Source organism: Brachycentrus maculatus, unplaced genomic scaffold (genome assembly GCF_059751285.1).
Source record: "Brachycentrus maculatus isolate JH-2025_06_01 unplaced genomic scaffold, ASM5975128v1 h1tg000191l, whole genome shotgun sequence".
Classification (NCBI taxonomy): Eukaryota; Metazoa; Arthropoda; class Insecta; order Trichoptera; family Brachycentridae; genus Brachycentrus; species Brachycentrus maculatus.
In genome coordinates, this window is record NW_028280942.1 from 59,490 (window position 1) to 76,520 (window position 17,031).

Below are 17,031 nucleotides of genomic sequence, written 5' to 3' on the forward strand. Positions count from 1 at the left end.
TTACTTATAACCTAAAAATATTTAAAAAAATATTCAATACAATTTTTGGCCCTCAACAAGAGCTTAAAGTTAATAAATCGATGACTATTTCTTTTACTGTACCCTACTCCTTCCCAAGGGAAGGTTCTACAAGGCCTGCATGTGACAAGTCACACGCAGGCCTTGTAGAACGCTGCGTAAAGATAGTGACAGAAGCCTCGATGACGGTAACTTGCTAGAAAGCAAGAGATCTTGTTATACGAACGAAAATAATGCCCAGGACTAAAATACCATCATTCAATAGTAGAAACATTATGAATCATAAATATTGCTTTTATTTTCATATTCTGCTTTATATAGAAAAATCTGTGAATTTCGTGATATTAATAATTAAAAAAATATGTTTTAATTGTAGAAAAAAAGCAATTTCAAAGATTTGAAATAAACTTTTTTTTGAGTTTTTACTATTCTTTTATTTACGATTGTTTCTCATAAAATAAAAATTTGATATTTTGTGGAGATTGAGAATTTTACTGAAAAATACCAAAATATATAATATTAATTTCAAGTCTCGGTTGAGGGCAAAAAGTATCATGGAATAATTTAAAAAATATTTTTGACATTATGTAAAATCTAAAATGCAACTTTTTACACCACTTTCTCTTCGATATCTAAAAAAATATTTTTTCATACATCAACGGCCCACTCCATTGTACACGGTGGTACAGTTTTTCACATGTATGTTAGGTATATCGACATTGGAGACGGAAAATTTACACAATACCTATGTATAAAGCAACAAAAAGAACACGGACTTATAATAACATGATACTAATTAATATCAAAATAATCCTTAAATAATAAATTTTATATTTTCTACACATCTATAAGTAGGAAGTATTACAATTTTTTTGGAATCAATAATTTTAATCACACTATCGTTAAAAAACCGTACAGCCAAATGTGATGAAAACTGAAAAAAAACAGTAGTAAGTGATAAATTGTATATTATTTGTAATTAAACATATAAATTAATATCACACGTTAAAGGCTTCAAAAGCAATTTTCAGACAATCTACCTCAGATAGAAATTCAATAAAAACATAACGATGTGCTTATAAAAGTGTAAACAAATTATTATCTACATATGTAGGTAGGTAATAAAAAATATACATATTCATAAAACCGAGAAGTGGCCACTTATTTGTTTGATCCATTGAACCATTGAAATGGTCATTTTGCCGACAGACGTTTGGGAGAACGGCCATTCGACCAAATAAAACTCTTTTTCTAACTTGTTAGTTATGTTTGTCTCTCATTATTTATAGTAAATTATTATTTTTCAATAATTTATGAAAGATTGAGTTTTTTACAATCTATATGTCATTACTTGTTGACGTTTTGCCGAATGAGGATTTGATCAAATAAAGCTGTTTAAAAACTCATTTCTAACTTGTTGATTATGTTTATATGGCGTTATTTGTATGGTGAACTTTGGATTTTTTTTAGTAAATAATGATAGATTGAGTTTTTTTAAAAATTCTATATGTCGTTACATGTTGACGTTTCGCCAAATGGCCAAACAATTGTTATTTGTCAAAATTTACTTTTAACTTTTTGATTATATTTGTCTCGTACCCACTATTTGCATAGCCAACTATTGAAAAAAAAGGAGGTTATAAAAGGTTGGCGTTTTCACATTTTATAGGTCATTACATGACCAAATAAAATTGTCAATTGCTAAAATAAATTTCTCACTTGTTAATTATGTTTTTCTTACATTATTTGTATGGTGAATTTTGGAAAAAATATAATATACATTATGAAAGGTTGATTAATACTTATTGAAAGGCAATGTTCTAGCAGTTGATAATTGGGTAAATTTATTCAGTGAAATATCCATCCTCCCTAATACCCATCGGCGATTTTCGTCAACTTAGAGGTATAAAAGATAAAATAAGTAGCCAGTCTCGTATTTTGTTTAAATCATGAAAATAGCAATGCATAATATGACACGGAAATAGGTATATACTTCAAAACTTTCAAGGTTCCGAATTAATCTTCTTATATTATAATAACGCATATATTTTTAAACTGTTTATAAAGTTTTAAACCACTTAGACGGAATATCGGACCTAGGTTTTTTATATTTACAAATGTATGACGATGCTACATGTAAACTTTTTTGAAAATATATTATAATCTAATTTTCCCTTCAATATAATAATTCGGATGCATTACACTTACACAATGTTTTTAAAAAGGTACTTTTAATGTAATATGATACACCAATAGCGAGAAATGTGGACTCAGTTTAAAAGTGAAAGATTATATCTAATTTAGTTCCTAGTTGCTAATAACTGGAATGAATACTGACACTTGTGTTGACAATGTGAAAAAAAAATTAATTTGAAATATATAGTAGTAAAACCATAAACCTTAGAAAATGTATGCACATTTTATTGATTATTCATAATAATTTTGTATTATTTATTTTGTATTTAGTATTTAGTAATTAGTAACATTTTATTGATTATTCATAATAATTTTGTATTATTAATTTTGTATTTAGTAAAATACTACCTCAAGGGCGCTTTGCTGTAATACAGGGTGGCGCCAAATTGATCACCCTAACAGAAGATATTATAATTTTTGCAAATAGCATCGTACGTCAATCATATTTGATATTTGTAAACTAGACAGCTGTAGTATATATAAAAAATGGTAAACGGGCATAAATATGTATCAATGCTGGCGGTAGCCACTTGACACATATCATCTTTTCCAGGTTCAAATAAATATTTTCATCACTGAAAATAATTTTTTTAAATTTTTTCAAAAAAATATTGAAAAACAAATTTGGATGATTTATTTTGCGGCACCTTAAATCTGTTTGTATCCTTCAGTAGTCTAGTTCACAAATTTCAAATATGATACCCAAACGACTAAATTTGTAAAAATAAAAGCATCTTCCCATAGGGCGATTAATTTTGCGGCACACTGTATTAAATGATACATTGTTAATTTTCGGACAAAACATTATTTTGGGTACAGTGTCAGATTTTTTGGTCAAATTTGTCGGATCTAGTACATCTAGTACGTGTCCGTTAGGATCGTATAGCCATCGAACGTAATTCTTATACAATTAAAAAATATAGCAAGGAAGGAAGTTAAGTTTCATGTTTTGTAATATTTTAAATAATTATTTAAAAACACAGAATTAATCAATCCACCAGGTATTAACATATAATATTTAGATTATATATTGATACCTGATTGATTGAAAATTACAAAAAAATATTTTGATCTAGTAAGTACATTTATTGCCAAATATTTAAACAAAAACAATTGTGTGCATACATTTACTAATGATTATATTCATTTATACTATATTTATATATGAAAATGGCGTAAACGAGAGATTATGTTAATTTATAATGTCTCATACTGTCAGCGACAAATTTTGACAGGGCTCTTGTAACAGTAAAATAATTCAAAAAGAAAAAGTTAAGATTATTTTTATTAATTGTTTATATTTAATTGATTATGTGTATATTTGTTTAAAAAAATGATCAAGTGCTTGCATTGTAGAATAACATGATGAATTAAATATAAAAATATAATAATTGTATAAGACCACTTTTTGAGTTATTGTAGAATAATGTTGATGGAAACATCTTTAGTTCTGCATAAGAGCATCTGAAGTTCTCGAAACTAGCCGTGTTTACGTTAATAAACTCAAAAAAGTGGTATTATACAATTGGTTTATTTTTAAATTAAAAAATAGAAGGTATCTTCAGCTATTTGTATGGATATAGTAAATTTCCCGAAAACGCTTTTAGAATAATATGTACAAATATTTTAATAAAATAAATCAAGCATTACATATAAAAATCAAAATATAAGAGGATGAGTTATATTTTTTGTATGAAGTCGTTGTTCATTCCAGTATGCATATTTATATTTTGTACAATTAATTAAAAATAATGATAAAAAACATTAATATATTGCAACCATAACATCAAACACACTTTTTATATAATGTTACTTTTATATTAGTGGTTATACCTTAAATGTATACTTTATAAATAATATTACACTTTATAACACAGTAACGTATCATGTAGAGTAGTTTAATTTTATGAATTCGGATTTTAATCACATTTTAAAATACCTGTATTAAACTTATCCAAAGTTACGAAAAATTCTAATTCATTAATTGTTCGTGAGATTACGAGAAGAAAAAAAATTGATGCATTTTACACCAGAACCAATAAACAAGCACTTAGATAATTGAATTTACTAACGATTAAAAAGAAAATGGATTTTTTAAAGAAATTTTACAGAGAAATCAGGCTGATTCCATTTTTTACAAAATCATAAAATTGTAGGCTTGCCAAATTATCCATATAATCATTAATTTACAGATTATTATTAAAATAGTTTTGCAATAAATGTCTCGGTTGTGGTCCCGTGGTTAGTGTCGTGGACTGAGTCAAGGTTTAGGGGTTCGAACCCACTCCACCATGACTTGACACCTATTTATATTAACGGGCAAATTGAGCCTACAAAAATAGTGTAAAATAAAAATTTATGTTTGTATAATAAGCGCACCAATTTATTTCATTGCATATTTTGTATGTTTTTAAACAATAAATTATAAAAAAATCGAGTCAAAAGAAGGCGTATTTTCATTTCATCATATTTTGTACAAATTTTGTAATAAACACAAATAGGAAAACACTTTATAAAAAGAAAACTTCATAAAATGACACAAGAAAAGTGAAAAGTATTAGCGTTAAGTTCACTCATATTTATTTTACACAATTACCATATCACTGCAGTTTGAAGGTTCTAGTGCTAATAATACACCAATATAATAAGTTACATACCAAAGATGTCATATAGATTTAAAAGAAAAAAAATAATGTTTAACATACATAAGCTTATTTAAAATGAGTAAACATGAATATAGCTTGCACACAAATAAACATAGAAAAAAATATAAAGTAGCAATACAACAAAGACAATATAAATGAAAAATGCATACGTAAAAACAACAATAAAAAACAACCTCATTCACAATATGTTGTGTGATAAATATGTTGATTTTACATAATAATAATGTAGGTACATTAATATAATTTTAAAAGTACATTTAGGTGAGGCAATTGACGGTATCGTAAATCACGTATATTTATCATTTATATATATATATATATATATATATATATATATATATATATATATATATATATATATATAAATATATGTATATATATATATAAATATATATATATATATATATATATATATATATATATATATATATATATATATATATATATATATATATATATATATATATATATATATATATATATATATATATATATATATATATATATATATATATATATATATATATATATATATATATATATATATATATATATATATATATATATATATATATATATATATATATATATATATATATATATATATATATGTATATAGTTATCCCTGAAAATAAGTGATTTCGTCAATATCTGCAAAGCTTTTGCGATAAGCTTTTCTAAATTAAATTTATGTTTTAAATGAACGGACTAGGCTAATCAAATAAAAAAATGGTACATACTTAGTACAGTTACAAAAAACAAATATTTTAATTGTACGTGTTGTGTTAAATTTAATTGAAAATTATTCGATGAATTGAATGAGTTTCATTGAAGAAAATAATAAGTTTAAAAAAAAACTTTAATTGTACATACGTGTTATTTATATGTACCTATATAAACGAGTATATACAATTTTTTAACATTCACACAACATTCAGAATTAAATATTTATATTTATAGTAATTTAAGTTCTAAAAAAACTCATAGTTTTCATGTATGTACAGTTTGAATGCAGATATAGCAATTACACTTTCTGTATAATATGTAAATTTCCGTACGTCTTACAAATCGGAAAGCATATTTTATACTAAAAAAAACAACAACAAAAATATGTGATTCGAGGAGCTTAAGCAGAATTTCATAATTTTAAAAAGGAACTTTTGTATACACTTAATGATTAAACATTTTTACAAGTTGACTGCATTCCTTTTGTTCTAGTGCCCATTTCTTAATGATTAAAACCTAAATATGGAATTCTGAAAGAATCACATTTAGCATAAATAAACGATGAACTTCTTAGAACTGTGTTTGGTAGATGCACTGAGGTTGACATTTTCACATTTCTAAATATACTTAAAATTAATATATGTAATAGTACAAAACAACTTTACTGGCTTTCCATTTGTACATTTTAAAAGTACTTACAATATATATGAAATTGGGGACGCAACGCAGAAGCTTTTTAAATAGGAAATACGGTTTACAGTTTCTCTTAATAAGGTAAGGGCTTGTTTTTCACAAATAAAATGTATGTTAACATATTGAAGTTTTTAATTCAGCGTTTTATATCACAGTCGACAGACTATTATACTATCAGCGTACCCCACTTAGCATACAGTCTCTTTGCATTTTTTTTTACAAAATTAGTAAGAAACATTCGAATTCCTAACTAACCTTTTACTTACCATCGTGCCTTTTCCTTTCTGAGAGGCAGAGAGGATAGAACATCTCAACACTATAGGCAAACATTGTTCGCCTCATCCACATTCAGTCATCTCCTCATGCGTGCTTGTCGATTATTCCGGCTCCTCTCCACTCTAAGTATTTGAATTATTTAATTAAATAATCAAACTACTTCCCCACAGGGGTAGGCAGAAAGAATAGAACGCCACCCATTCTGTCTTTGCGAAAATTCTTCATCCCTTCTACATTCATGCATCTCCTCATACATACCTGCTTATTATCCCGACTCCTGAGGAAGTATTTGACGAATCAAAAACTTCCTCTGTTTCTATTTCCAAACTACATTCGCTTCGTAAAGTTGATTTTCCTTTCTTTGGTCACCCATTCTTTCCTCAAATCTATACAATCACAACACACCTTACTTAATTTGACGGATAATCCATTATGTCCGCCTAACATGCATTCCTTATTTCAGTATACGAACAAATATTTAAGTAAATCACATATCGAGTGAATTCAGGCTACATTCATTCTCATACATAACTTACAATTGAAAATAAAAAATAGCTTAAATGGCTGTTTGTCAATAGATAAGAAATTTTAGATATTAAAATATTTATTAATATTCATATTTTTTTGACTGTCGCAAATATTTTTATGTATCTAAATCGTCGTATGCTATGTTGGGGTAAGCTTAAATAAATTTACTGCATGCTTTTAGCTTTCTAGTGTCTGTAGACTGAAATTACGAAACACTGTTTAGGAAAATTAGCCCATATAAAGTGTTAAACAATGATGAAGTATGGTTTAGCATGCTATCAGTTTTATCCATACACATTCAAAAGATTTACACAGATATTTAAGTAGACGAGTGAATGATAGTGCGATAAATATCCCATGAAGCTTTGTATGCATCATGAATATTTATTTTTTTGAAAATACCACAGATTTATTATTTATTGATTTTGCATTTACTTTGTGAGATAAAATGGCGATTTAATTATAAAAAAAATTAAACGCTTGTAAAACACCACTATTGAATCTAACAAAGCATACACGACTAGTTTCGAAAACTATAGCTAATAAGAAAATTTGTACGATTTAAGTTTTTTATTTACATTTCTTATCGGAACTGCATTTTAAATAATGAAATAATAAGTATACCTTAAAGTTTTTTCTAATTTTATTTTATTTGACCAGTGATCGGGTTTCATCATCATTAGAAAGAAGAAGAAACTATTAAATTGTAATTTATTATTAGATTAAAACCAATATTTTTAGCTTTTCCACTTTTTTATTTGACCAGCGACCGGGTTTCGTCGTTACCGGCATCATCAGACTGGTGATCAGACCAGTCTGATGATGTCGGTAACGACGAAACCCGGTCGCTGGTCAAATAAAAAAGTGGAAAAGCTAAAAATATTGGTTTTAATCTAATAATAAATTAAAAATGCAATTCCATCACGAAGTGTCAGTGGATAATATAAATCTATTATTAAATTGTTGTTTTATTATAGAGATCACTTGTAGTTCTCGAAACTAGTCGTGTTTACATTAATAAACTCAAAACTGGTCTTAAGAAAGTGTTTTATTTTTATATTTATATATAAAATACCAAAATTAAACACAGTGGATAAATTATAAGCAATTATGAAACCGTTATCCGTTTTCTTAGTATAAATAAATTGGACGGCCAAGTTTTTCTCCTCATAAGTTCAATTGAGCATGTTTTGTGATGGCAACTCGGCATATATGACTTATCTAGAATACACGATTAATTTAAATCGCGGTGTTTAATGAACATATTAAATTATTTAAATTTATTGTAAAAAGTAAATATGATAACTTAGACATTATGATTTCTTCAACTGGACCGTCCAATATAAATATTTTTAAGGTTTCCTTAAAAATATAAATGCCAACTTCGTTGTGATGAAAATATGATTAAAAATGTATTACAGTAACACCCCGACTTACGTCAATTCTCAGATACGTAAAATTACAGAAATATCGTGTTGTATTTTATACAACTTGAAAACAAAAAAAATATTGTTTTCTTTTGATTACCTAGTCGAAAATATGTTGTCACATTGATAATTTTCCCATATTATAATAGATGAATTGGTATGCTTTAAAAAAAATATATGTGTCGAAAATGGAACACAGATTTTTCCTTCCTAGCCAATAAGGATTATTTAAACACAATTCGCTTAGAAAAAATCTTTTATTGAAATGGTCAAATACATTAAAAAAAAGTTATCGTTAAACTTCATTCTTTATTCAAAAATATATTATTTAGTTTCATGGAAGAAATCAATGAATTCAATAAGAGCAATGCTAATTCATTGAAACGTTCAAATACATTATTTATTTAAAAATGTATAATTAAGTTTCATGGAAGGAATCTAAGAATTCAACATGAGCACGCTTTATTTATTAAAACGTACAAATAAATTATTTATTTCAAATTTTAATATTTAGATTAAAAGAAGAAATTTAGGATCTCAACACGAGCAATGCATTGAAACGTTAAAATACATTATTTGTTTAATTTTTATTTAAAGATTCATGGGAGGTATGTAAGAATTCAACATTAATGACAATTACTACAGAGGTAGGAGTGTTACTGAACAGTACATAAACATATGTTTGATATAAATTTTATCTTTTAAGCTTCTGCATGCAATGTTTTCAGCAAAAATATCTATTTTAAATCTTAGAGGGTACCTACATACACATGTATATTTTTAAAATTAATAACCCTTAAACTTATGGCGTAATGTTAAGGGTTACGCGTTATTACATAAAATGACAATATCTTCTTTCAGATTGAAGATCCAGTGAGACTTGAGGTCCATGATTTTAATATTGATTCTTCATTGATGATTACCTGGTACAATCTTCTCCCGATGCAGGACTCGTGGAGTGAGAAAAGTAAGTTACAGATCTGAAAAAAAGGAAAAAGAAGTATGACAATTTGTATTGTGTTTTGAATATTGAAAGCATTAACTTTGTGGATCATATTGATATATTATTTCGAGAAATAAAAATACTTTGTGTTCTGATCCACTCACATTTTTATTAACCAACGAGTTTCAACAACAACCTGTTGCCCTCTTCAGGGTTTCAGTAATAAATGAAACCCTGAAGAGGGCAACAGGTTGTTGCCGAAACTAGTTAGTTAATAAAAATGTGAGTGGATCAGAACACAAAGTATTTTCATTTCTCGAAATAATATAACAATTTGTATTACCTAATGTTTCGACATTCACATTCATTATAAAGTCGTTGTTATATTCTTTTAAAGGTTCATTTATTGGAAATTGAAATATGGACCAGGAATTGGGAATCTGTCATAGCAGTGTCGCAAAACGAAGTGTCGCATTATGAAGTTATTGATATACATTTATTGATTTGGTGTTTAATTTGTAGAACTCCATTTTAATTTATGTATTATTCTTAAATCAAACACAGATTTTTTAAGGCTACTAAGTTGTATTATATTAACAAAAACACATAAAAAATTATATTGTGACAATTATTTCGCCTTGTTAGTGCATTATAAAACGAATGTGAAGATTAAATGGACTACGGTCCTTATGTAGCCATACAATTTTAAATGACAGCTTTAACAAGTGCAAAAATAATTTATGGGAGACAACAATAGCTAATGGGGGATGTAGGTATGTACCCTTATATATTTATTTTCTGGGAAAGCAAGAATTTATTGACATGGCAATTTTTTTAAAGAATTAATGTTTTAAAGCTAAATACAATTGTTGGTAATATTATTTTTAAGAATTTATATTTATAATTTAAATTAAAAATTAAAAGTTTTACATTTTTTTGTAGGTCTATTTATTGGAAATAAAAATATGGACAAGAAATTAGAAATCTGTTTTAAAGTCAACATGCTAGAAAAAACCATAAGAAACCGAAGTGGAGCATTATAAATTTGTTGTTATATTCTTTAATGGGTCCATTTATTATAATAGCAGTTTTAGCAAATAAAAATCTATCAGCGGAAGCTAAACTGGCAGTACACAATGGAGTTCTGGTTCCAACCCTTATGTATGGAAGCGAAGCATGGAGTTGGCAAAAGGAGGATGAAAGCAGACTGAATGCAGTCGAAATGCGATCCCTCAGACGATTGTGTGACAAAACGATGTTTGATAGATGTTCGAATGATGAAATAAGGAAAGAATGTAAGGCTGAGATAAGCATTATCGATAAAATTAAGAAAGGTGTGTTGAGATGGTTTGGACATGTAGAGCGTATGAGTGAAGAAAGAACAGTTAAACAAATTTATGAGGCGAATGTAGTTGGAAAAAGAAGCAGAGGACGACCGAGCGTATGTCAAATACTTGAAAGCGGCCGGGTCAGGAGTCGTAATAATCGTCGGGTATGTATGAGGAGATGCATGAATGTTTGCAAAGTTTGCGAAGAGGCAAATAATGTTTGCAATGACAGAGTGGTGTGGCGTTCGATTCTCTCTGCCTACCCCTGCGAGGAAGCGGCATGATGGTTAGTTAGTTAGTTTTTTTATTATAATTTAGTGCATGGACAAGGAATTGGAAATGTTTTTCAGCAGTCAACATGTTATAGTAAGAAACGGAAATGGCGCATTATAAAGTTATTTTCATTTTCATTTATAAGTCCATTCATCAAAGTTTAGCGTATGGACAAGGAATTGGAAATCTGTAACGGAGAACGTGTAATATTTAGAAACCGAAGTGGCGCATTACAGAAATAAGAACACACACACTAATATATTTAATCAGCATTTATTATAGCACCTATAGTGATGTGTGGCTGAGTGCATCGTGTCATGTAAACAGTAACATGTTCATTACAAAAATGCACTATCTAGTACAGTGATCGGCAACCTACCCACTACGAGAATGTAAAATGTCAGTTGAATTACCCACTACGACAATTTAAATTATCCACCTAGAAAATATGATTTTTTGAAAACAAAAAAAAATATTTATTCATTGAAAAAAAACAATAATTACAAAAGTAAAGTATATGAGTGAAAATGTATTTTTATCACGTTTAAGTAAATAACTAAATATATATCTACAACATTTTGTCCAAATACTTGTTCACAAATCGGGATTATCTCCAAATATGAGTTATATTTGCATTATTTTATGACATCTTAACATAGATGAAGAAAAATATGGAAGTCTGGGCATTTACAGGGCTTACTAATTTAATCCAGGATTCGGACCTCACGTACAAATGGAAAGAATCTATATTTAATAAAAGCTTTCCTCGTCCTACCATAGATGGCTCTTGTGAACTCGTGTGTACTGTGTTATGAGTTCAATCAATATATCTTAAAGTTTTGAAAATTCGAGCATTGTGCTGGTCGATCATGGGTATAATTGGTTATACCATGAATGTTACACGTGTAACGTGTGTAGTAATCACTTAACTAAGCCTCTGACGGTTGTAAGACCTATAAATGCCCAGATTTCCACATTCTTCTTCATCTGTGTTGAGATGTCAAAAAATAATGCAAATAACTAAAACGTGATTTTTCAACACTGTTATCATCCAACGTGAAGTGGTAATATTCCCTTACTGATGTGACACTGACAGTTCAACCGCTAACACTCACTCCATGTCGAAGTTAAAAAAAAAACGAAGAACTTTTACCCACTTATCAAATAAAAATTTTTCTCAAAAGGTTGCCGAACACTAGTCTAGTTTATTATTCATCCTCGTGTTTTGCAATTATCTCCTCCATAATATTATTATTCTACAAATTAAATTTATCAAATGAGTCTCCACTTTTTATTTTCTAAAAGATTCTACGTACATGTTTCTCAAACAAGGGGTATGTGTGTGTTTAGATAAACATTTCATAAATGTGAGGCAACTAGGTTGTTTTGTTTTCTGATGTTTATATCATTGCAAGGAAATCAATGTTTGTAATACTATTTCCGAATAATAATAAAAAATATGAAGGATAACATATTGTTGCAGTGGATTTCACTATTCAGTAAAAAATACCTTGTCTAACAATTCACTAATATACTAAAAAAACATAATTATTAAGTTATTCTACTAGACCAGAGAAGATATATATATATATATATATATATATATATATATATATATATATATATATATATATATATATATATATATATATATATATATATATATATATATATATATATATATGTATATATATGTTTAAATATATGTTTATTTAAAAGCAACATTCTCTTCACAAAAATATGCCCCATCTTTTCGATACTTAAAGGTATTGAAGGTATAAAATTTATATAACGATTTACGGATATTTTGTATTTTTGTGACACAGATATTTAACGGTTTGTTCACAATTCCTACAGCAATTAATTCACTGTATTCCGATTAAATATCATAATGCACCGAATTCCCAAATTCGTCAATAACTGTGACGTAGACTGTTTCGATAACTGAATATTTTCCCACGATATTATGTAACAAAATTATTGCTTGAGTTGGTATTTTAAAGAATTTTATGACAATACCAATAAACGATGTATAATATACAGTGGAACCTCCAATAACGAGCATAATTCGTTCCAGAATCTTACTCGTTAAGTGAAACATTTTTTGTTTTGACTGGCGCGAAAGTCTCGGCTCACAAGTGAAAGTCGTGAAAAGTGTACTTGCCCTTTCTCTGTAACTCGTCATGCGAAATGTCGCTCGTGAAGGGAGCAACTTTTTCACATTTTTTGCTCGTTACGCGAGCTTTCGTTGTGAGAGGTTTTACTATAACGCATTATCTTGTCGTCGACTTGCGGATTCTTTGGTTAACTGATAAGAGCACAAACTAGAGCAGAATCCTGTTTAAAGTTATCAGTTTATTTGTTTACGTTGTTTATGTTGATAAAAACGTTCTGATATAATAAAGCTACGAAAGTGCAATTATCGAGTTAAGAATATATCTGATTTCAGCTAACAAATTAATTATTGACTCCAATCGAAATGATTCGACAGAAGTGATGAAATTTAATTGACGGTTAAAGGGTTAATTGCACATTGCTTTTGATAGTGAAACAAATCCTTTCCTTAATTAAAAACACGTTACTTTAACATTGAAGGTACTCGTATCACCAACGTAACCTTAGCAAATTAAAAACGAAAACTTTAATTTAACAGGTATTCAAACATGTATTTAAAAATCGTTAGTTGGTTTGTCAGCCGAGACAATTTTTTTTATTGAGATAGGCGTGTAGAAATGTGTTCGATTATTAGTAGTTTGGTGAATGTTCCACAGTGTACAAAGTGATCACATTTATCGCAATAAGTCTTTGCTGAAATATCAATTAAAAAGAATATAAAATTAATTTCTTTGATATTAAATAATTAGATTCATAGACTTAATATTTTGTATAGAACACCAATTTAATGTGTTTTTTTTATGCATATCTTATTTTGAATGTTCATTTTAATATATTTTAATACAATGCATCAAGAAAAAATAATCGATAAATATATTCCTATATGTTTAAACCATGTTCAACACGTGTATTATATGTATGTATGCACCATTTTACCAATATGCAATGTTTCAACCCTCCAAATCTCCAATTTATATATGCAATTTGTCTTTTTAATTGTTATTATAACTGTGTTTTACTCCTACGATTCTATATTTTTTAATTCGTGTTATGGCAATAATTTTCGTTCTACAGTACGGAGTCAAAAATGTTTGAAGAACACTGGATTGAAAAACAGATCTAAGAACTTATTAGTACTTGCATTAAATGATCCTTCGCTCTTATTGGATGTATATTGTAGTAATAAATAATATTATAATGTTTGGATAGAAACATCGTAACAATGATAACATTTCTTATCTAAATTAGCCTTCATAACTAATTGCTGAGAAGATTCAGGCGAAAAAGTGTTCCTAGTCATTGCCATTTGACTTCTGCATCAGTTCTTATCAGTAGACCTACATGTAGACAACTCCTCTTACATACACTTAAGTACGTAATTAGAAACACAAGTCACCATACATACACAATCTCAACTCTTGAAACACAGGCATAAGTTTATATACATTGAGGTCTCAATAAGCACATATCGCTCACTGCTTTCAACAACGTCATATATCAAAAATCGATAATTTTCAGTTGTACATGTTTTCGGAATGCCCAAAAAATGTACTACATCCCAGTAAAAGCGCCATATTTTTAACTTTGTGTTAACCCGCTACAGGGCAGAAATGTTGTTTTTGCATTTTGAAGAAAAGGTATTGTTTAATTATTTTTTTAAATTAACTAAATATTTTTCAAACGTAGAAAAAACATTCAAGTTTTACCTTTAAAGATTCGTTGCATAATAAAAAGTTCAAGTAGTGGCTTGATATTTATTTTTAATACATTTTATTATATTTTTAAACTTTAAAAACCATATTCTGAAAAATCAAGTTTTTTGATATATGACGTTGTTGAAAGGAGTGAGCGAGATGTACTTGTATTATATATATATATATTTTTGACATCTTAACACAAAGAATATGAAAGTCTGGGCATTTACGGGACTTATAGTCATTGGCTTGTTTAAGTGATCACTTACACACGTGTAACATTCACCAATTCTATTCATGATGACAACCACAATATTCAAATTCTTGGAACTTCTAGATACATTGATCGAACTCGAAACATAGTGTTTGACTTCACTAGAACTTCACTAGAGACATCTATGATGGGATAAGAGAAGCTCTCGTATTTTGTACATGTATTTTCCTACAACTCTCAAAATTAGGTAAGTTTCATATACGGTGTTTGATGATGATGTTGAATACCTACTTCTAAACAAGAGTCACAATACATTTAAACAAATAGACGTATTTACCAAGTAAAAATTAAATATAAAACGAATCGATTTTACAACATAGCGGTTTTCGTACCACCTTAGTAAATATATATTTTTTTCATGTAAATATTTCATTTTCAAATTATTTTTTAAAGAAAATCCATAGTAGTTACAAATAAGTGTTTATAAAAGTGGTTTAACACAAGATAAACAATTGATGAAAAGGAGAATGTTTTAAAATCCATTTCATTTGAGTAATAAAGCCTCAGTAATAATAATTAGAATTACAACTTTTGATGATTTTTATAGCACCATTTTAGTAAAATACTACCTCAAGGGCTCTTATACAAATATGAATTATGATATGAAAATGATAATGGTAGATAAAAAATATTTATTTAAGAAAAACGTTGTCAATTTGCTGAGTCTGAATGGGAAAAAATGGGATATCTTGATTAACGTTACGTAAAAGAATTAGTTTTTTTTGTACAATAAAAACTACTTTTTACTTTGTGTAATATCAAGTTTTTAAACACTTGTTTGTGACTACCGGTTTCGGAAAATTATTCCATCATCAGGTCATTAAAATAAAATTATTACGATTTGACATTTGTATAATAATAAAATTTTTGAGAGAGAGAAATTTTTTTTTGTTGCCTTTCTCTCTTTCAAATTCAAATTATTTTTTAAACAAAATCCATATTTGTCACAAATAAGTGTTTATAAAAGTGGTATTACAAATAGTAAACTATGGATGATAAGGATAGTGTTTTAATGGTAAATACGCCCAGATATGTACGAGCGATATTCGAAGTGGCATAAATAATGTAATAAATCGATACACTTATCAGTAGACAATTTATTTCAAAAATGCATACACTCCACCGATAGTAAAATAACATTCTTCTATTCCTCCAGTCGCGAGTAGATAATATTGCAGCGGGATTTATGCTGTCGGAGTTGGGTAATTTACGATGTTCTTATGCCCGGGCGACGCATGGATGCAACGATCGTTCCACGGTTAATGGCGGCCATATAACTCTGCTGCAGATCCACCGAGGATCTGGAAACCAGGATTGAGGTTATGGAGACATTAAACCGAGACGTAGTTGGTATTTCATCGAATTAAACGGCCGCGGCCGCTCGGGGATCGCCATCAAAAGTGATTCAAACTGTCTCAGGTTTGTAGTGAAATTAAATCCGCCTCCCTGCTGCTATACAATATTCGCATCTAGCAATTTGCACGTGCCGGTATCTTGGTGCCATACATAAGGCCTCGGATGAAATTTCTATCTCGGTTAGCTAACATCTCAGAAATAGCGTTATCTAAAAACATTCATAGGGGAAGACAATATTCCGTTTTTACAAATTTTGAAGATGTAATAATCATGTCATGACCAAGTCCGCATATACATAGATTGCCAATGAAGGAAATTCAAATAAATTATAAACTCTCTTAAAATAAAGCTTTGAGAATAGTGCTTAAAAAATAGATAAGAATGTTGAAAAAATGAGAGAAGAACTCAGCTGGTTGGTTACCTTTAAAAATGAGACTAATATAATACAAGGACATATATTAAATAATTAAAAATGCTTATTCAAATTTATTTTTTTAACGAAAATATGACCATTTTTA

General features: G+C 28.3%; 1 protein-coding gene across 1 annotated transcript in view; it reads right to left on the reverse strand.

The window, feature by feature from the left end:
* Window positions 1–7,991: 7,991 nt before the first annotated feature.
* The window catches only part of LOC148307725 (uncharacterized), a 163,593-nt gene continuing 154,553 nt past the window's right edge, over window positions 7,992–17,031 (reverse strand). Inside the window, exon 7 of the mRNA XM_088262919.1 lies at window positions 7,992–9,510. The gene's annotated coding sequence lies outside the window, so the exon portion shown is untranslated. The remainder of the gene's footprint in view (window positions 9,511–17,031) is intronic.